The sequence below is a fragment of the Nycticebus coucang genome, chromosome 2 (genome assembly GCF_027406575.1).
Source record: "Nycticebus coucang isolate mNycCou1 chromosome 2, mNycCou1.pri, whole genome shotgun sequence".
NCBI lineage: Eukaryota > Metazoa > Chordata > Mammalia > Primates > Lorisidae > Nycticebus > Nycticebus coucang.
This window is the reverse complement of record NC_069781.1, coordinates 71,703,310-71,724,987: the sequence shown is the minus strand read 5'-3', so window position 1 is coordinate 71,724,987 and position 21,678 is coordinate 71,703,310. Positions and strand designations below refer to the sequence as shown.

At 38.8% G+C, this 21,678-nt stretch overlaps 1 protein-coding gene across 10 annotated transcripts in view; it reads left to right on the top strand.

Moving 5' to 3' along the window:
- The window catches only part of KDM4C (lysine demethylase 4C), a 447,042-nt gene that overhangs the window by 235,489 nt on the left and 189,875 nt on the right, over nt 1–21,678 (top strand). The window lies entirely within an intron of this gene.

Below are 21,678 nucleotides of genomic sequence, written 5' to 3'. Positions count from 1 at the left end.
AGCTTACACTACTTATTTTTTCTGAATGGAACATTTATCTTTTCATTTAACCTTGTTGCCCTTTTTACCTTTTTTTAAAAAACCAATTTTTGTTGCCTCAAATTCAAAATCAAACCACTGATCAGTGAGTGTCTTGTGTCTCCCTTAGCATCACAAGGGACTTTTTTTCTGTCTTTAAAGGACCAAATCAAGTAGGTTTTCTGTGTAAAGAGTCTTCTTTTGCAATATTCTCCAGTTTTGTGGGTAGAAATTTTTAAAGCCATACATCTTTGAGGATGCTGTCGAGTAAGAATAATGGTAGGGTTTAAGTTTCTTGTTTCCTTTAAACAAAGTAATCAGTAAAGAAAGGTAGATAGATATCTTTCATGGATTTTTTTTTTTCCTTTTGTTCACTCTCCTACCTATTTCTCATGTCGCATTAAAAAAAAAAAAGATCCGTAAGTGTAGGGATTCTGGTAAGGATGGTAGTTTCTATAAGCCCAATCTGGGTCATAATTCTGACTCAAATAGTAGAAGTAATGAAATGCACTTGTGTTTATTTTCATATATTATCATGTTGAACTCTTCTTTTTCTTACTTAATTATACGCAGTATAAACCATTTCCCCCTTGCTTTCCAGATAATTAAAAGGCTATTCTGTATAATTAATACTTACTGCACATTACTCTTGAATTTTAATTACCCTTCCTCATGGAATCTTGTTTCCAGCATCACTTTTCTGAAGGAAGTTGACAGTGGCAATACTCACTCGGAAGGAAAGCTGCTTTCTCATTGGTCCTTATTTTCGCAGGAAGTTTTTTTTGATGTGGACCATCATAATTTGGCCCAGTGTTTCTCCTTGGAGAACAGTTCTGATTTCAATCTGTATAGCTTGGAAAATTTATAAATGGATTGGTTTAATGAAATAGTCTCGAGGGTTTGGCGTTAAGTATCTTTCTGGAGCCTCGATGATTGTGGATTTTGAAACAGTGTCATTTTCCATTCTAATATGTTAAGGACACAGTGTCATTTTCCATTCTAATATGATAAGGACTCTTGACGTCCTCTGGGGATTTCTGAAAAGTTTTGTGATTGCTAAAGCTTTTTACAAACTTCTAAACTGACAGTGGCAAATATTCCATGACCTGGATTTGCATTGATCACCGGGCCCTTGAATGTTAGCTCAGCCATTGCTTCTGTGTCAATGTTGCATGTGCAGGTGGAAGTGTTATTATTGCTGGAATGTGATGAGAAGCTCAATGCTGGTCAGGAACATGTTCTTTTTAGGGCAGTGCAGTTGCTCTTTGATGCTAAAATGACCTGAAACTATGGACATCATTCTGATTGGTGGCAGGATTAGCAAGGATTTCTTGAGTCTAGCTTCTTCATTCCCAGGAGAAGATTTTCCATGTTTAGCAGCAAAACATGAGGGCTGGTGGTAGAGGGTCATATAAAATAAAATAATGATGATTAGAATGTAGTTTCTTTCCATACAAATTAGCAGCTACTTTTTTTGTTCAAAATAATCTTGAATACATACTGTAGGTTTATCCCTTATAATTTAACAGAAAATAGTAAACTATCTCTAGTTTTCTCTTTTTTTTTTTTTTTCTAGTTTTCTCTTTGAACTGAATTATTTCTCAGTTGGATTTTTTCCTAAGGTTAGGGAGCTAGACCAGGTGATTTTGAAACATGGATTAATATTGTTTATTTTCCTATTTCTTAAACAATTATACAAATGTTATATTGAACCTAGGCGTAAGGCAAAGTTGTGTGAGTCATTTTATTCTTGAAGTATCCAGGATATGTACTTACGGCAAAGGATCGAGATTACTTGCATATTCCTTCTCTTCTCTGAGTTCAGTGTCATGGGGATGGAGGGTGTGTATGTGGCACAGGTGAACCAGGCAGGCTCTGAGAATAAAGTGGCCTTTGAAGGCACTAGAAGTGAGAGGATGTGGCACAGTTTCCTTTTATGTAAATCCTTGTCCAGGAAATAGTTTTTACATATATATCTGCATAGAAAAATATGCTATTTTAATTAGTTGTTAGAATGGAATATGTCACCTTTTTCTGTGTTTATCCTGATGGAGTTGGATTTGTTTTCCACTGTGCCAAGCCTGGAACAGTTAAAATGTGGTAGATATGTTGCAGACATGGCTAGTGCCTTGGAGTTTTCAGGGCTCTTAGGGTTATGATGTTATGTTGGGCCTGGAATTGATGCCTTCTAAGATAAAGAGAATAGTTGATAAAGAGTTGAAAGACCAAGTTGAATATGTTTAATAAAATGGAATTGTTTAAATGAAGCACGGTGCAGCAATTCAGTGAAACATGATTCAGTTATCAAGGATGCTTTCAAAGTGCCACACTTAACATTCAGAGGATAATGCTTCCAATGTAAGGTTATACAAAATATAGTTCATCCAGATTTATTTACATTCACATTACTTGGAGACAAGAATTTCTCTTTTGATGATTTTGGAAAATATTTAAAATGTTGCTCTGTAGCTTTCGTATCTGTATTTGCTGTCTTCCTACCTATTTTGTTGTCATTCAGATTTACCAGTTTTTTTCTTTTTGAGACAGTCTCACTCTGTTGCTTAGCTAGAGTGCCATGAAGCCCACCTTGCTCACTGCACTTCAGACTCCTGGGTTCAAGCAGTCCTCCTATCTCTGCCTCCCAAGTAGCTGGGACTACAGGCATGCACCAGGACGCCTGGCTAATGTTTTCTCCTCCTCCTCCCATTCTTCTTCTTCGTAGAAATGGGATTTCACTCTTGCTTAGCCTAGTCTTGAATAATTTTCCCACCTTGGCTCCTAATGATGCTAGGATTACAGGCATGAGCCACCATACCTTGTCCATATTCACAAGTTTTTTTAAGCCCTGGCATGTAGTGTTTTGTTCTGCATTACTTGTATTGTGCTAATGTAAATTCCAGGACTTCTCTGGATCTGACATTAGGCTAATAGACACCCTACATTTAACAATGTCAGCTCAGCGTGTCTTTTGTCAATCCCTGCTTCCATTCTGTTGCCTTCATGGTGAACTGTTCTTTGAAACTTTTATCCTGCATGCTTGTGAACATCAGTTTCTTAGCATTTTTTTATTTTTGAAAATTTTACCGTATCTGTTTCCAATATCAATTACCTGACTTTTCCTGCTAGTACTTCTCATACTCACTGCTTTTGCGCTTTTTGTTCACCCAGCTTCCTTGATTAAGTGATGAGGTTAATGATGTTTCTAATGCAGCTGTAAATGAAGGACAAGCCCTGCTAACATACAAGAGATGTCATGAGCATGGCATTTGCTGACATGGTGATACTCTGCTCAGCGGTTCCTAATATCGGCTAGTGCTGATTGTAGTTGACGTGTTTGGTCTCATCGTGGTGTTTTTTTGAAGTCTGCAAAAGTTAGCTGAGAAATTTATAAGAAAATATACAAGATTGTTACTGAAATTTATAAGAAAATATACAAATTTGTTACTATAAATTTTCTTTTGTATGTGAATAATTTCAAAAGTTTCTATAATATCCTTTTATATCCAGTCAAAAAAGTATTTTACAGAGATTTTGAGTGTCATTGAATGTCAGTGTCATGAACCTAGGTTACCTGATAATCTTCCAGTTACAAAATATTAGGAATAACAGATAAAACAGACATCCTTTATACATTCCTGGAGAAGCAAAATAGCATATATGGGCGTGTTTACAATTGTGGTCAGTTGGTTCAGATTCTCTATAACTGTGTGACACTTCCATGCTTCCGTGCCTCTGTTTACACAATAGGAACAGCAGCAGTGTCTGCCACACAGGATGGTTTTGAGGGTTGGAAGCACAGTGTTTTGAATGGATTAAATGCTTGTTGCTATTGAAACGCAGTTATGGGGAGGACGGTAGCTGAGCTCTCAAGAAATGAGGAATGTCCAGAGGAGATGAAGAGAGAAATGACTGGTAAGGCGGAGAAGAAGGTGAAGGCTTTGGCTGGGTTGGGCATATTTGCCAGGATCAGAGGGGAGGCAGGCCAGTTGGAAATAGGACCCCATAGAGTTCCGCAAACACACAGAGCTGACCTCCCCCAAAAGCTGGGCACAGTGGCTCACACCTAGTCTCAGCTACTGAGGATGCCTGAGGTGAGAGGATCCCTTGAGCCTAGGAGTAGGAGTTTGAGGTAAACCTGGGCAATATAGTGAGACACTGTCTTAACGAAAATAAAAGCTTATGCCGTTAGTTAAGGGTACATTGGGGAAACACAAAAGCAGAAAGCCAAACCGCCCATAGGCATAGGGAATACTATGTACAATACAGTTCGTCTGCTCAGACCTTAGGCTTGAGTGGGGAAGGCTAATTGAATAGAACAGAAATTTGTCCTGAGAATTCCTAAGACTGGTCAAAGTTAAATCTCTTATTCCAAGTTAAATATGTAAAAGAAAGTACATACCTGCTGTTAATGGCTCAAGGGCATCTGAAAGAGGCAATTGCAAATGTTTTGAACACATCCTCTGGTTGACTCAAGCTCTATACAGTCTGTAGTCCTGGCTTTATGCCTTACAGATATTTTGAATCTGGGCAGCTCTTCTCTCTGGGCTCAGGTTTGATCATGAATGAACAGGGTTCCCATCCTGTAAGTTCATGCATGAGTTTTGGGCACTTGATTATATTCTCTGAAATAGCTCGTGGTGGGATATTGAGGGCTGCTTTTCAAAAGAGCTAATTGTCATTGGACTAAATTTTTATTTGTAACTCTTCAAGTACAATTTTATGATTTCAAGAATGATTATGACAGAAAGAGAGAAAGCTGCAGATAGCCGTCTATATTTGTTTACCCAAGTGTAGAGGTGACCCAACTCCAATTTTGAATGTTGGCAAGATTCATATTAAAGTCTTAGTTATGACTCCGATGTTCTCTAATCTGAATTGTCTGAATAAGTCTTTATCAATCATTACTTTAGGAAGCACAGTTTCGTAATGAGCTATTAAGCATCTCTTTGAAATTAAAGACAGCTTAGACCACTAATCCCTATCTCTGTAATGTCTGCATGCCTTGAGGGTGAGATTAAGGTTGCATTTCAGACAATGTTACGGTAATTTATGTTCTGGGAAGTCTGATGCATTAGTATAATAATTCATTTAGTATTGGTTTAAATATTTAAATACAGACATAGAAGAGTTGGAAATTGCTGCTTTAATTAGAGAGCATTCCTGGTGTTTGACCATTATTTAACCCACTTAACCCAGGTTTTCAGTTGCTTTTGAAGAATAAAATATATAGATTTAAGCAAGTGAAATCTCATATCAAGTTTGGAAAAATTTGATTACTTCTACAAATGGTGTTCTCTATTATGCAGTTGAATACACTGCCTGGTACTAAGCCTATTTTGTCAAGACTAGAACTGCCCACTGATTTTACACTATTCTAGTTGTCTGCTTTTTTTTTTTTTTCCTGATACTGCCTGAGATTTCTTGTAGTATTTACTGAATTCCCTGTGTCATCCAGTCATCTTACTGTTTGTGCTATGACTCCCAAAGGCGGCTCTTGGGAACTTTGCAATTGTGCCTTGAATAAAAAGATGTTATTTACAGTTGGAATTTGGATATAGAATTAGAGTTCAAGGACTTAGAATCGTGAATTGGCTATTTTATTTTACTTTTGGCAGACAGGCAGGCGTTTTGGGGAGAACTGTATCCTCCTGTTCCTGAAGGTTGTACTCATCTCTTCTGCCTGTATTGATGCACATTTGCCAATTTTAACTTGGTCTTTTATTTTAAGTAACCTTCTATTATGTGACTATACTACCAAATTATGTCTGTTTAACTCAAACTTTATAACCATTACTTTAAATATTAAATACAAATATTGTTTTAAATATTAAAAATGAATTCCATTGTTGGCAGCACCCGTGGCTCAGTGGGTAGGGTGCCGGACCCATATAGCGAGGGTGGCGGGTCCGAACGTGGCCCCGGCCAACTAAAACAGCAATGACAACTGCAACACAAGAAATCCAGGCATTGTGGCGGGCGCCTGTGGTCCCAGCTGTTCGGGAGGCTGAAGCAAGAGAATTGCTTAAGCCCAAGAGTTAGAGGTTGCTGTGAGCTGTGACACCACGGCACTCTATCAAGGGTGACAAAGTGAGACTCTGTATAAAAAAAAAAAATGTGTATTCTGTTTTGTTGGGATGAAACATTCTGTAGATGTCTGTTAAGTCCAGGTATTGAATGGACTAAATCTAAAATTTCTTTGCTTAGCTTCTTTTTGGGAGGATCTATCCAGCACTGCTAAAGGGGTGTTAAAATCTCCAACTGCTATGCAACTGGAGGAAATCAAGTTACTCATGTCTGTTAGACTTTCTCTTATAAATTGAGGTGCATTCTGGTTGGGTGCATAAAAATTAATAATTGAGATCTCATCATATTTAGTATTACCTTTAACAAATATGAAGTGTCCATTCTTATCCTTCCTTATTTCAGTTGGTTTAAAGCCAATTGTGTCTACGAATAGGATAGCAATGCCTGCTTTTTTCTTCTTTCCATTTGCCTGGAGTATAGATGACCATCCCTTCACCTTGAGTCTATATTTGTCTTTTAATGTAAGATGTGATTCTTGTATGCAACAGATATCTGGCTTGAGTTTTTGTATCCAGTCAGCCAACCTGTGCCTCTTTAGAGGACAATTTAAACCATTCACATTAATTGAGAATATTGATAAGCCTTTTGAGAGTTCGGTGGACATTTTTAATCCTTTTGCGACTGTGAAAGTTGGAATTTCATCAAAATTTTCTGGGTGAGTTTACTTTTGTGGTGGAGGATTACACTGGTCTCTATGGAGGATAGGTCCGAGAATATCCTGGAGAACTGGTTTAGTTATGGCAAATTTCTTCAACATGTGAATGTCATTGAAGTATTTAATTTCTCCGTCATAAATGAAACCCAGTTTAGCTGGGTACAGGATCCTGGGTTGAAAGTTATTTTGTTTTAGGAGATTAAAAGTTGATGACCATCCTCTTCTAGCTTGAAAGGTTTCAGCAGAGAGATCTGCAGTTATTCTAATATTCTTGCCCTTGTAGGTGATGGTTTTCTTTCATCTGGCAGCTTTCAGAATTTTCTCCTTCATATTAACTTTAGTGAAATTGATTATGATGTGTCTGGGGGATGTCTTACTTGGGTTGAGTCATGCTGGAGTTCTGAAACTGTCTCTTGGCATGTCTGGAAAGTTCCCCTTCATAATCTCATGGAGAAGAGATTCTGTGCCTTGTGAAGTCACTCCATTGCTTTCGGGAACCCCTATAAGATGAATATTGGTTTTCTTCGAATTGTCCCAGAGCTCTCTGAGAGAGTGATCTGTTTTTGCCCTCCATTTCTCTTCCTCTTTGAGATTTTGGGAGCGTTCGAAAGCTTTGTCTTCAATGTCAGAAATCCTTTCTTCTGCTTGCTCCATTCTGTTACTGAGGGATTCTACTAGTTTCTCAGATCTTTGAGGGCTGCAACTTCTTGTCTCAATGTGTCAATATCTTTGGTCATTTGGTCTTTGAATTTGTTGAATTCTTGAGATATCTTTTGGGTTACTGCTTGGAATTCTAATTTGATCTTATTTGCTATCCAGATTCTGAATTCAATTTCTGACATCTCAGCTGTTTGTTTGTGCATGGGATCTTGTGCTGTGTCTGCCCCATCGATCCTTAGGAGAGTTGAACTACTCTGATTATTCATATTGCCAGAGTTTTTCTGTTGATTTCACCTCATGATTGTTTTTCACCTTTGCCTCTGGCCATCCTCAGAGTTGGAGAGGTGTCTCTCCAAGATTAGACCCCAGCGGGATCACTCTATTGTTGCTGGATCTTTGTAGGGAGTGACCCTGTGTAGTTCCTCTGCGGCTGCCCCAGCTAGGGAGTTCTGGTTGTGGAAGCAGTTCCAGAGTGTGACACACCCGGATCCAGCAACAGGGAGGGAGGTGGTGCTCATGGTTCTGGAAGTGCCTGGCACCCAGTGACTTTGGCACAGAGAGCCCAGTGCTCCAGCAGTCTCTGGCCAGGAGAAGGGCTCTGCACAGAGGCAGGGAGGGCTCTGGAAGGCACATGGCTACCAGAGTCCCTGGCCAGATAAGCGGGCTGGTGTGGACGTAGGGAGGGTACAGGAGGGAGCACGCAGTGTTGTGCAGCTCCCACAGTTCCTGGTCATGGCATGCGGAAGCCCAGCGGGCATGGGTTGCTGTTCAGGGGTCCCAGCATAGCTCTTATGGAGGTCCGGGCAGCACCAAGACCAGGAGTTTGAGCTTGCTATGAGGTGTGATGCCACTGCACTCTACCCAGGGCAACAGCTCGAGGCTCCAATGTGCCAAAACCTGTCTCATTCTGCCCCTGAGGGTTAAGGCTGTAAGGCAGCTCAGTCCCTGCCTTTAGGCTGCTCAGTCACTAGGTTACTAGCTCCCACCCAATCCTTGCTCTGCGACCCTGAGGGCGGAGCTTGCCAGGGCAGTTCTCTCATAATGGCTCCCCGCGGCCCACTGCTGAATACTATTAGCTCTGTCCAGCTCAGCGGCTCAGTCTGGGGCCCTAAACAATGCCCAAAGTTCTCTGCATTCCTGCTCAAGCTCTCCCTAAGGCAGTTCAACTCAGTGCCAGATCCGAAAACACTGAAACAGTTCACAGGTAAGGCCTTTCTGATTTGCAGTCTCACTGCTCCTTGTATTTATGGTTGCCGGTGGGATTAGGTTGATCGAACACACCCAACCATTTCCAGTTTTTCACTGTTTTTGTCCTCCTCTTGGGGTCCAGAAGTCCCTTGCTGATTCCCTGTATCCTCAAAGGGATGATTAAAGGCAGATCCCACCAACCAGAAATGCCTGGAGTCTTATCTCCCCAGACTCACCATGCCCAGTTGCAGGGAAGCTGTTACTCGGCCGCCATCTTGCTCCACCCTCGGCAATGAATACAAGAATTCTTTAATAGAAGGTACTCTTTGACCCCTTACAGCTTGTCACAGAGAAGGAAAATTGTGAAGTATGGACATGTCCTTTTCTGACAGTGTTTTTTCTCTGTCAAAAGTCCATTTCACTGCCAGCTTTGGAAAATAAATGCTATATGTAATGTTCCAGATGTTATTAATTTTTTCGTAGTGATGTCTTCTTTTTGTTCCATCAATTCTTATTAGCTTGAGGCCATATTATACTTTCATAACAACCACAGTTATAATTCTAACCATTTAAGCAATAAAACAACAAATTCAGAGATTAGTAAGTAGATTGAATTGGAATGTTTGTTGATAGCTCACAGCCAGTGTTTTTATGCATTAGGTGGACATACAACATTAGATATTTTTGGCACTCAAATTGAATGGATATCGTATCTAATACTCAGGTTTGTTGCAATAGTCAGGTATTCTCAGCTTTACTTCATTTCTCTATCAGTAAGTCTTACAGGCTGTCCCCATGGCATTGATTTTTACTGTAATGTGGGTAATAAAGATCAAAAACATGTTCTTACTACGGTACTGGCTTGATTAGGTTTTTATTGAATTATAGCCAAAAGTCCTTGCTTTGTAACTTAGGCCACTGCTTTCTGTTCTTATATATAGTCTTGAAACTTTTCAAATGATAGTTGACAGGAACTTTTGTAACCAAGTCTCTGAATGTGCTGAAAAATATGAAGATTGTAAAATGTTAGTCAAGACTGATATTTTGTATTATTAAATCATAGTGGTGTACATTAATGCAATCATGGGGCACCATACACTGGTTTTATATACCATTGGACATATTTTCATCACATTAGTTAACATAGCCTTCCTGGCATTTTCTTAGTTATTGTGTTAAGACATTTATATTTTACATTTAGTAAGTTTCACATGTACCCTTGTAAGATGCACTGTAGGTGTAATCCCACCAATCACCCTCCCTCTATCCATCCTTCCCCCTCCCTTCCCTCCCTCTCCTTCTTCCCCATATTCTTAGGTTATAACTGGGTTATAGCTTTCATATGAAAGCCATAAATTAGTTTCATAGTAGGGCTGAGTACATTGGATACTTTTTCTTCCATTCTTGAGATACTTTACTAAGAAAAATATGTTCGAGCTCCATCCATGTAAACATGAAAGAGGTAAAGTCTCCATCTTTCTTTAAGGCTGCATAATATTCCATGGTGTACATATACCACAATTTATTAATCCATTTGTGGATTGATGGGCACTTGGGCTTTTTCCATGACTTAGCAATTGTGAATTGGGCTGCAATACAAATATCTTTGTTATAATGTGATTTTTGGTCTTCTGGGTATATACCTAGTAGAGGAATTATAAGATTGAATGGCAGGTCTATTTTTAGATCTGTAAGTTTTCTCCAAACATCTTTCCAAAAGGAATGTATTAATTTGCATTCCCACCAGCAGTGTAGACGTGTTCCCTTTTCTCCACATCCACTGCAACATCTCTGGTCTTTGGATTTTGTGATATGGGCTAATCTTACTGGAGTTAGATGATATCTCAAAGTAGTTTTGATTTGCATTTCTCTGATGATTAAGGATGGTGAGCATTTTTTCATGTCTGTAGGCCATGCACCTGTCTTCAAAGAAGTTTCTCTTCAAGTCCCTTGCCCAGCCTGAGATGGGATCACTTGTTCTTTTCTTGCTAATACTTTTGAGTTGTCTGTGGATTCTAGTTATTAAACCTTTGTCAGAGACATAACCTGCAAATAGCTTCTCCCATTCTGAGGGCTGTCTGCTTGCTTTACTTACTGTGTTCTTGGCTGTGCAGAAGCTTTTTAGTTTGATCAGGTCCCAGTAGTGTATTTTTGAGGCTGCTTCAATTGCCCGGGTGTCCTCCTCATAAAATATTATCTCAGACCGATTTCTTCAGGAGGTTTCCCTGCACTTTCTTCTAATATTTTTATAGTTTCATGTCTTAAGTTTAAATCTTTAATCCATTGAGAGTCTATTTTAGTTCATGGTGAAAGGTGTGGGTCTAGTTTCGGTCTTCTACAGGTCGCCAGTCAGTTTACCTCGCACCATTTGTTAAATAGGGAATATTTTTCCCGCTGTATATTTTTTTTTTTTTTTTTTGTAGAGACAGAGTCTCACTGTACTGCCCTCGGGTAGAGTGCCATGGCGTCACATGGCTCACAGCAACCTCTAACTCTTGGGCTTACGCGATTCTCTTGCCTCAGCCTCCCGAGCAGCTGGGACTACAGGCGCCCGCCACAACGCCCGGCTATTTTTTTTTTGTTGCAGTTTGGCCTGGGCTGGGTTTGAACCTGCCACCCTCGGCATATGGGGCCGGCGCCCTACTCACTGAGCCACAGGCGCCGCCCACCACTGTATATTTTTAATTGGCTTGTTAAAGATCAAATAACATTAAGTAGCTGGGTTCATCTCTTGGTTCTCTATTAAGACTGATTCTTTTAACTTCACACATTCCTTGGTGCTCTTAAAGTCTTGTAGATAATATGTAAGGAACAGGTTTTGATACAATTGCCTAGTTATTCCCTTCTTTAGAAAAATAAATGTTTCTATTAAGTTAATATGTATGAAATTGCCAATATTTAATGATTTTTTTAATCCTGTAAAAACTGAAATCTTATACGAAACAACTTAAATGTGCTATTTCATATTTCCTTAAACTTGTACATAATTTCTTTCCCCCCGACAAGATGTCTTAACCAGAGAGATCATTGAATTGTCTTATATTTTAAAACACATTTTCTGTATTGTTGTTTCCACCTTTTCCTTGATTGTAAACTACCTCTGAAGATGGAGAGTAAGGACAGAAATTTAATTTTATAATTACATTACAATCTTCATTTTTTTCCCCCTCTTTTGCCACTAACCAGTGAAAAATTAGTTGTGGGCTGGCAGTGTTTTGCAGGCTGACATTTGGGCACCTTGTTCATGGATATTGGAAGGTTAAGTAACATGTCCAGAGCTTCCAGCTTGTGAATGGTTAGAATGTGGCTCACTTTGTCACCATTTTAATTCTATGTAGAATTATTTTACTCTTTTTCTCTTTTGAGTTCTTAGGTTTCTAGGTTTTTAAGAAGGTAAGATGATGATATTTTTATCCCTGTCAAATGCACTGATTTTCCATTGTTTTATTGGTTATGTTGTTTGTTTTCTTGAACAAAATTTTGAAACATTTTCAAGATCAAAAAAGTTCAGGTTCAGCGCCTGTAGCTCAGCGGCTAGGGTCCCAGCCACATACACTGGAGCTGGCAGGTTCAAACCCAGCCCAGGCCTGCCAAACAACAATGACAACTACAACCAGAAAATAGCTGGGCGTTGTGGCATATCCCTGTAGTCCCAGCTACTTGAGAGGCTGAGGCAAGCGAATTGCTTAAGCCCAAGCGTTTGAGGTTGCTGTGAACTGAGACTTCACGGCACTATACCTAGGGCCACGTAGCGAGACTCTGTCTCAAAAAAAAAAAAAAAACCAACAGTTAAAAAAATGCAGGTATTTTTTTGTTGTGCCCCTCAAAATAGAATCTTTTTTTTTTTTTTTTTTTGTCACCCTCGGTAGAGTGCTGTAGCATCACGGCTCACAGCAACCTCAAATTCTTGGGCTAAAGCGATTCTCTTGCCTCAGCCTCCCGAGTAACTGGGACTACAAGCGCCCGCCACAAGCCCGGCTACCAAAATAGAATATTAAGTAGAAAAATTTGGCTATAATATGTGAACATGTTTGAGCATAACATAAATATTTCTATCATATAGTAGTTGCTATCAAGGTCTTTCTTGAGGAAATACAATGACTTCAAGTGAGTTAGGAAGTGATCTTCTTGGGAGATAACAGTGAGTATAAAGACCACAAGAAGCTACTGTGGCATGAAATAGAGCTGATTGAACCATGTCTTGAATTTCGGTATGGAACAAGATAATGAACACCTGCAGCCTTGTCATTTTCTTATTTCTGTATGTTCTCTTGAATAGTCCGTGCCATTGCTTCCCTAGCAGTTGGCATCATGGTTATGCTGTTGCAAGTTCTCTCCTTAGCAACTGTTTTGTGTGATCTGCAAGGTGATGCCCTTATTAGTTCTGAAGTCAAAATGTCAAAGGATCCTGCTGTTACTTTCACAGATGACTAGAGCTGATTTAGCGAAGGGGGCTTTTTTTGCAGGTGGATTGCAACATGCTGGCAGTGTTTTGCTTGGAGATCTTGTTTTGCCATTTTTTAAAACTTAGTATTATAGAAGCTGGCGATGAGATAGCTTTCTCTGATGGGAAGTTTTGAATTCCTTGAAGGGAAAGGACTGTTTTAATTTCTTGTTTACAGAATGTGTCGTATTTTCTAGTTTTGAGTTTTATATGCTCATTCTTTCATCCATCTTTGAGTTTTTTATTATAAGTGACAATTTGTAATCGTATAAATTTATGGAGTATAAAGTGATGTTATAATCTATGACTATACTGTGGGGTAATAATTAAAGCAAGTAATTAGCGTATCTATCACCTCAACCATTTAGCATGTTTTTGTGGTGAACACATTTGAATTTTACTGTTAGCAATTTTGAAATGTTTATTACCCCACTTTTTCTTCAGAGCATATATATCTTTTGCCTTTTTCACCTATCTTTGATATGATAAAATTTCAGCAAGTTTCTTAAAGATATGCCAGCTTTCTTCTAGGATTTTTCTTTTCTATATCCCCACTATGCGGAGAATTTACTCTGCTGGTTTCATCCTACTTGTATACACTATTACTAATCATTACTTACAATTCTTTATAATAGATGGTGCTAGCCTCATTTTTACTGAAGCTCGTAGTCATTAATTCATTGCCCATGATCACAAGTCTGCTAAGCAATAGATAACAGGCTATATGTCCTGTCTGTTCAGTTCCAAAGTTGCACTTTTTCTACGTCATACCTTAACCATCCCTAGTATAGCTAGAATACTGGTTAAAAGCAGAAGTGAGCGTGAGTAAATCAGCGTTCCAATATTCCTTGTTTTCATCAGGTGTATTGTAAGAATATATATATATACATTATATATATTTATGAAATATGAGCTAATATTCTTTAAGAAACTTATACAACACTGGTAATGCCAAAGTTTCCCCTGTGAAACCTTCCCTGGAGGCAGCCTAATTATCAGGGCATTGTTATGTAATAGCATTTTGAAGGTGCGTCCTTTGGAGTGTTTCTTTTCTGTAAGTGTATGTGGAAGTCAATTAGACCATATCTCTTTGGAACATTTTTGACATCTGTGTTATTGAAAGATAATGCATCAGCTGGGTATTGTGGTGGCTGCCTATAGTCCCAGCTACTTGGGAGGCTGAAGCAAGAGAATCGCTTAAGCCCAAGAGTTGGAGGTTGCTGTGAGCTGTGATGCTACAGCACTCTACCCATGGTAACAGCTTGAGACTCTGTCTCAAAATAAAAAAAAGAAAAAGAAAGATAGTGCATCAATAATAAAGCTATACTCATCCATTTCATTTGTTAAGTGCTTTAGACCTAAAACTTTAGAATTCTGTTATCCACTAATTATATTAGCAGTTTATGGGAACTGTAATTCAGACTTTAATTTTTTTTCAATGTCACCACTTTCCTGTATAATAATACCTAAAAGTCCTGTAATTTTTTTCTCTTTTGTATTTTTAAATATACCTTTATAATCTGTTGAAAGTTAGCAATTCCAAAACGTTACTGAAAAATCATTTCCCTACAGTATTCTGTACAGGGATAATAAGGTTCTCAAGTTTGCATTGTCTTTGCCTTTTTCGGTAACTCATTCCTGTCCTCACATTTGCACACCTGTCTACCTACCCCACCTATTCCTCTCCCTCCCACTTTTCCTCCCCCCATGTAACCCTATTTCCTTCAGGATGTTTGAAACCATATATAATGTATCCCAGGACTGAGATTTTGCTCAAATACCTAAAACATAGCAGATGCTGTTGTGCTCTTCACAGCAGAGAATGGTTTTGTAGCAGCCAAAACACATCAGTGGAACATAACCCCAAGCAACAAAGTCATTGTGGTGATTGGCAAAAGAGTCAGTGCAGTCAGTGGCTTTTCTCATCTGCTGGGTTCCATCAGTAAGACCTGGCAGCAGTGCTTTAAAAATGGCCCAAATGTTTTTCTGTAGTGAAATACACTTACACTTTGTTAGTAAAATTTGTTTAAAGGGACTTATTGAGAGAGTCAATAAATCTGTTGTAAGTCTATTCTTAAGGTGAAGTTCCCCCCAATTTATAAGAGTATATTTTTATAATTCTAACAACTTAGAAAGTCCTTTTATTCTAGATATTTAATACAGTTTTTTATAGAATTGACTTGCGCAGTTTTGTGGGTTTGTTTTTCATATGTAAATATTATATTCACTTGGCTCGGGCCTATAGCTCAGTGTCTAGGGTGACAGCCACATACACGTGAACTGGTGTGTTCGAATTCAGCCCGGGCCAACTACAACCAAAAAATAGCCAGGCGTTGTGGCGGATACCTGTAGTCCCAGATACTTGGGAGGCTGCGGCAAGTGAATTGCTTAAGCCCAAGCGTTTGTTAGCAGTGACGCCACGGCACTCTACCAAGGGTGACATAGTGAGACTCTGTCTCAAAATATATATATATTATATTCACTTAATATCATTTCATATAATGTATGTATTCATATTAAACAATATTATATTCTATTATTCCTCAAAAGCACTTCCTAGTGCCTGTACAATGTAGTTATGCTATAATTTATTTACGTATTTTTTAAGGATACTTCTGTTAAGGACATTGATTGTTTTCATTGTAATATACAACATTTAATAATGTTTTTACTGAATGGGAGAATAAAGGCATTTTTTTCCCTTATAAGGATAAGCCTTTTGACGGAAATATTTGTACATGGGAGATAACTGATTATCTGTGTATACTGCATTGACAGTTCTAATCTGTGTTTTTATTTTAAAAGTCCAGTATTTATGGCATATATTTTAAGTAACTTTCTGATGCCATTATGAAGATTATACTGGTGACCCAAAGGGGTGTGAACCATTATCCACTGAAACCCTGGTCATAGCAGTGAATAACTGCTTTGTGGCCTTTATCTCATATAACCTGTAAGAAAATCCTGCAATTAGCTCAATTCATAATTGCCAAGTCATGGAAGAAGCCCAAGTGCTCATCAAACCGTGACTGGATTAATCAATTGTGGTATATGTATACCATGAAATACTATGCACCATTAAAAAAATGGAGATGTTACCTCTTTTATTTTTACGTGGATGGAGCTGGAAAATATTCTTAGTAATGTATCTCAGGAATGAAAAAAAAATCCAGTGTACTCAGTACTACTGTGAAACCAATTTATAATCACTCACACTTGCATATGAAAAATTAAACACCTTTCATGTTTACATGGATGGAGCTGGAACATATTCTTCTTAGTAAAGTATCTCAAGAATGGAAGAAAAAGTATCCAATGTTCTCAGCCCTACTATGAAACTAATTTATGGCTTTCATATGAAAGCTATAACCCAGTTATAACCTAAGAATATGGGGAATTGTGAGAGGGAGGGAAAGGAGGGGGAAGGATGGGTGGAGGGAGAGTGATAGGTGGGATTACACCTGCGGTGCATCTTACAAGGGTACATGTGAAACTTAGTAAATGTAGAATATAATTGTCTTAATACAATAACTAAGAAAATGCCAGGAAGGCTATGTTAACCAGTGGATGAAAATGTGTCAAACTGTTTATAAAACCAGTATATGGTGCTCCATGATTGCATTAATGTACACAGCTATGATTTAATATTAATAAAAGAAAAAAATTAAATACAACTATAGCTTAGGATGAAGGAGGAGAGGGGAAGGGAGGGTTGGGTCAATGGAGGGTTAGTAGGGGGACCACACCTATGGAGCATATTGCAAATATAAGTTGGATCTATCAGGTATAGAACACAAATATCTTAATGCTGTAATTGGGTAAATGAGGTGAAGACTGTTGATTAGTAGGATGTAAGCACTCCAATTTGTACAAATAACCAACACATTGAATCCCTTAATAGCATAAATGTATTTGTGATCTGTATGCAAATGACTGAAAAATTGAAAAAGAAAATCCTGCAATTTAGTAATCTTGTACCCATTTTTCAGATCAAGAAACTGAGATTTAGGGCGGCACCTGTGGCTCAGTAGACAGGGCACCGGCCCCATATACTGTGGGTTGAGAGTTTTAAACCTGTCCCTGACCAGCTAAAACAGCAGTGGCAACTGCAACAAAAAATAGCCGGGCATTGTGGTGGGCACCTGTAGTCCCAGCTACTCGGGAGGCTGAGGCAAGAGAATTGCTTAAGACCAGGCGTTTGAGGTTGCTGTGAGTTGTGATGCCACAGCACTCTATCGAGGGTGACAAACTGAAACTCTTATCTCAAAAAAAAGAAAAATATAAACTGAGATTTAGAATCATAACCAAACTAAACTGAGACTACATAGATTACATGACTGAAGTATTATTTTACTTTATTCTAATAGAACTCTACTCTTATAGCCATGCTTACCTCAGAGTTGTTCTGTATTCCTTGAACTAATGTTTTTAAATATATATCCTTATCCACTGAATATATATGTTTTTAAATATATATCCTTATTTAATAAAATTTAACTTTTTAAGCATGACTTTATTTTATATAAGACACATATGTGTAGTATGCTTTTGTATGAAAAGCAGTGTAAATTGATTTACATAGACATCAGTAAAAAATAAATACTTTATTATTAAAATAAAAAGTGCATATCTACACAGTTCCTGTAATCAGCTTCTCTGTGTTATTCTAGCTTACCTTGGGAAGTTTTATTAATTTGTGGGAATTATTTAAATTAGAATAGATTCTCTGGACACCTTAAAGATTCTCAAAGAGAATTCCAGGAAGCCTTACTGTTTTTGGAACCAGAGCATTTTGGGGATTCACTGAACACCCACCCCTCCCCTTTTGGAGGCCTCGCTTTCCTCCCTCAGTGCCCTGTTGTACCAAGGTTTTCCATGTTCCCTTCTGACTGCAGAGTTAATTGTCAATAACAAGGCATTATCCCTTTGAGACTTTTGAAAAATGGAATTGTTTATGATCCCGAGGAAAGGATGAGTATGGTTTGAATGACAAGGACGGAGGTTAGTTTTTGATGCATAAGCTGTCTTGGAAAGGGTAAGGTAATCTTATAAGCAGGCTGTCTCTGGGTGGCTAAATACTGTGAATTTACCTATAAGTAACTATATATATGCAGAAATTGTGGTCATCCTCTTAGTACCCCGCTGTCATGAAATGTTGCAGGAATATGAGGCCCAGTGGAGAGAAAGAACACTCAAACACCAATATATGGAGGAAGGGCTTTATTTCCACAGGTGGAGCCACGGCGGACTAGAGTCCAAAAATGGCTGTGCTCCCTAACTGGTTATGTCTTTTATCTTCAGTCAAGGCCTCTTTGTCCACAGGTCCCCTTCTCATTGGTCAGTTTGAATGGAGCTGGAGAAGGCAGGCTCAGGCTTTAGTTTCCAGGTCCCAGGGAGTTAAGTTTCTACGAATTCCAAAGTCGGGGAGGACTTTGTAGGTGCTTGTGTGAGAAGACTTTTATTCTCTGAGGCCTTACTTTTCCCGGATATTCTCTGTCAGTGTAAGTCACACTTTTTTGATGTAACTCAAGTCTTCTGGAGCACTATTATGAGGTTCTTTGTGCATAGCTATTTCTACGACCTTTGGGAACTTTTAATTCTGCTAGAAATATTCAGTGTAAGAAGTTTCCTGAGTTTAAGTGAGAAAGAATATTTTTAATACTACTACAAAACAACACTTTCAGTTTGTCGTGTGTATGATCCACGAGTTTAGTGTTTGAGCTGTAGTGTTATGCCTAGGAGTCTCTCAGAGACCACACCACCACACAAGTTGAATTTAAATAAGAGTACTTTTATTGAAGAGCTGGCCGGCAACTGCTTCAGTGTCCTAACATGGGTTTCTGAAAGCAGCCCCAGTTATCTGTGGCTCTGGTTTTTATAGGGCAAAACTTTTCCAGGGGGCAAGCAAGTGTTACTACAGAAGCGAAAATAGCAGTTAAAGGAGTAGGGGGAATCATGAGGGTAGGGTAGTTAGGCATTCTACACAATGCTATGATCACGAGAGTGATTAGTGATTTTTCTTCTTTACAAAATAGGTACAAACCACAACGTCCTAGTACAGATCTTCTCAACCTATTGGTTGGAGTGCCGGGGTATTAAGAAGATTGAGAACCACTGTCCTAGGGGGTAAATGCAGGGAGGGGAACTTACAGGTAAGGGTTGTAAAGGGCATGATCATAAAAAGCTATAATCACTAGGGCTACAATCACAAGTAAATGCATTTATGGTTACACGATGGGAGGGCAAACAAGAGGAACTAGTTTTGAAGTTTTTAAAAGGGATTAAATAGTAAAATGTAGTGAAGCTTGTTCTTTTAACATTTCAGTATCATATATGGATGGTATGAAGATCATCTTAACATAATCACGGCCTCTGTTGTCACGAGAGTATTTAGTGACTTTCTACACAATACAAGTAATTCTAACAGTTCTAACAAGGTACACTTAAAATATCATGTAATGTGTGGGGAGGCAAGTGGAGCAGTTTTTATTTTTATTATTATTTTTAAAGCAATAAAATGTAACAAAACAACAGAATGGAACCAGGCCTGCTTTGCCTCCCCACTGATTCTCAGGAATAAGAGTTATAACAGAATGGAGTTAGGTCTGCTTTCCTTTCACCCTAACAATAGGAAATTCTTTTTTAAAATAAAACAATTTATTTCAAAGTAGCTGTCGAAGGTGTTGCTGGTATAGTGGCAGTATTTTTGATAGGTTACTTCAATATATTTACCCAATATAGTATCTGTTTCCTCCCTCCCACCCCACAGTAATGTTTTCTTTTGGAGGGGGGGCCGGCCTTGTTTTATAGGATGGTCACTGAAGCCTTTGGTTATGTTTCTTTATTCAGGACAACTTGGTGTCTGGCTTAACAGGCTTCTGTGAATGTTTTCCTTGACTATGTGTTAGTTGCTCCAGGGAAGTGTTTTTATATATTAATAGTCTAGAATCTAGGTTTCCATTGTGAGTAAGAGCCTCCCTGAGTAAGAAAAGGATTAAGTGCTATTGGCATGCTACCTTTATCTTCAATATCTCAAAATTCTTGCAGACATTAAGAAAAGGAAAAAAGGAGTCTTTTCTGCAGTATTGACTCTTGTTTTCATTTTGCTTAAGGATTGCAGGTTGATTAAGGAAGGTAGATTATGAAATTCTTGCTTGGCTGTAAGAACACAGTCTACACCAGGTTTTTTTTTTTTTTTTTTTTCGTAGAGACAGAGTCTCACTTTATGGCCCTCGGTAGAGTGCCGTGGCCTCACACAGCTCACAGCAACCTCCAACTCCTGGGCTTAAGCGATTCCCTTGCCTCAGCCTCCCAAGTAGCAGGGACTACAGGCACCCACCACAACGCCCGGCTATTTTTTGGTTGCAGTTTGGCCGGGGCTGGGTTTGAACCCGCCACCCTCGGTATATGGGGCCGGCGCCTTACCGACTGAGCCACAGGCACCACCCTACACCAGGTTTTTTGATCTGTATTGTTCAGGGGGGACTCTGATACTAAAGCTTTTGGAAGACATTTATATGTCAGTGGTTCTCAATCTTTCTGGTCTCAGAAATTCTTATGTTTTTAACTCTTTTCAAGACCTTAAAGAAGTTTCTTTTATTTTCTTTTTGTTGGGGGCAGGTGAGAGTTATGTTATTGATATTTACTGGAAATTAAAACAGGGAAACTTTGAAATGTATTAACTCATATAAAAGTAGCCATAATAGGGCGGTACCTGTGGCTCAGTGGGTAGGGCGCCAGCCCCAAATGCTGAGGGTGGCGAGTTCGAACTTGACCCTGGCTAAACTGTAACAAAAAATAGCTGGGCGTTGTGGTGGACTCCTGTAGTCCCAACTACCTGGGAGGCTGAGGCAAGAGAATTTCCTAAGCCCAAGAGTTGGAGGTTGTTGTGAGGTGTGATACTATGGCACTCTACCAAGGGCGATAAAGTGAGACTCTGTCTCTAAAAAAAAAAAAAAGTAGCGGGCGGCGCCTGTGGCTCAGTCGGTAAGGTGCCGGCCCCATATACCGAGGGTGGCGGGTTCAAACCCGGCCCTGGCCAAACTGCAACCAAAAAAAAAAAAAAAATAGCTGGGCGTTGTGGCGGCGCCTGTAGTCCCAGCTACTCGGGAGGCTGAGGCAAGAGAATCACTTAAGCCCAGGAGTTGGAGGTTGCTGTGAGCTGTGTGAGGCCACGGCACTCTACCGAGGGCCATAAAGTGAGACTCTATCTCTACAAAAAAAAAAAAAAAAGTAGCAATAATAATTGCATAAAGTTACAATAATTTTTATAAAAAAACTGATTTTTCTCCAACCATAAAAAATGAAAAACATCAACAAGGTGATAGAAGACAAATTAAAATGTAAATATAACAAAATTTAGCAGAAAGCAGTTCTAAGAAGAAGGATTATAGCCATAAATACATATACCAAAAAAAATTTCATCCTAATATTACCCCTTAAGAAACTTCAAAAAGAACAAACTAGACTATGGAAGAGGGAGTATAAAAACCAGAGTAGAAATTAATGAAGTAGAGATTAGAGAAACAATAGAAAAGATAAGCAATATGAAGAGTTTGGGTTTTGAATGATAACAAAAACCAACAAACCATTAGCTAGATTAAGAAAAAAAGACTCAAATTAAGAAAAC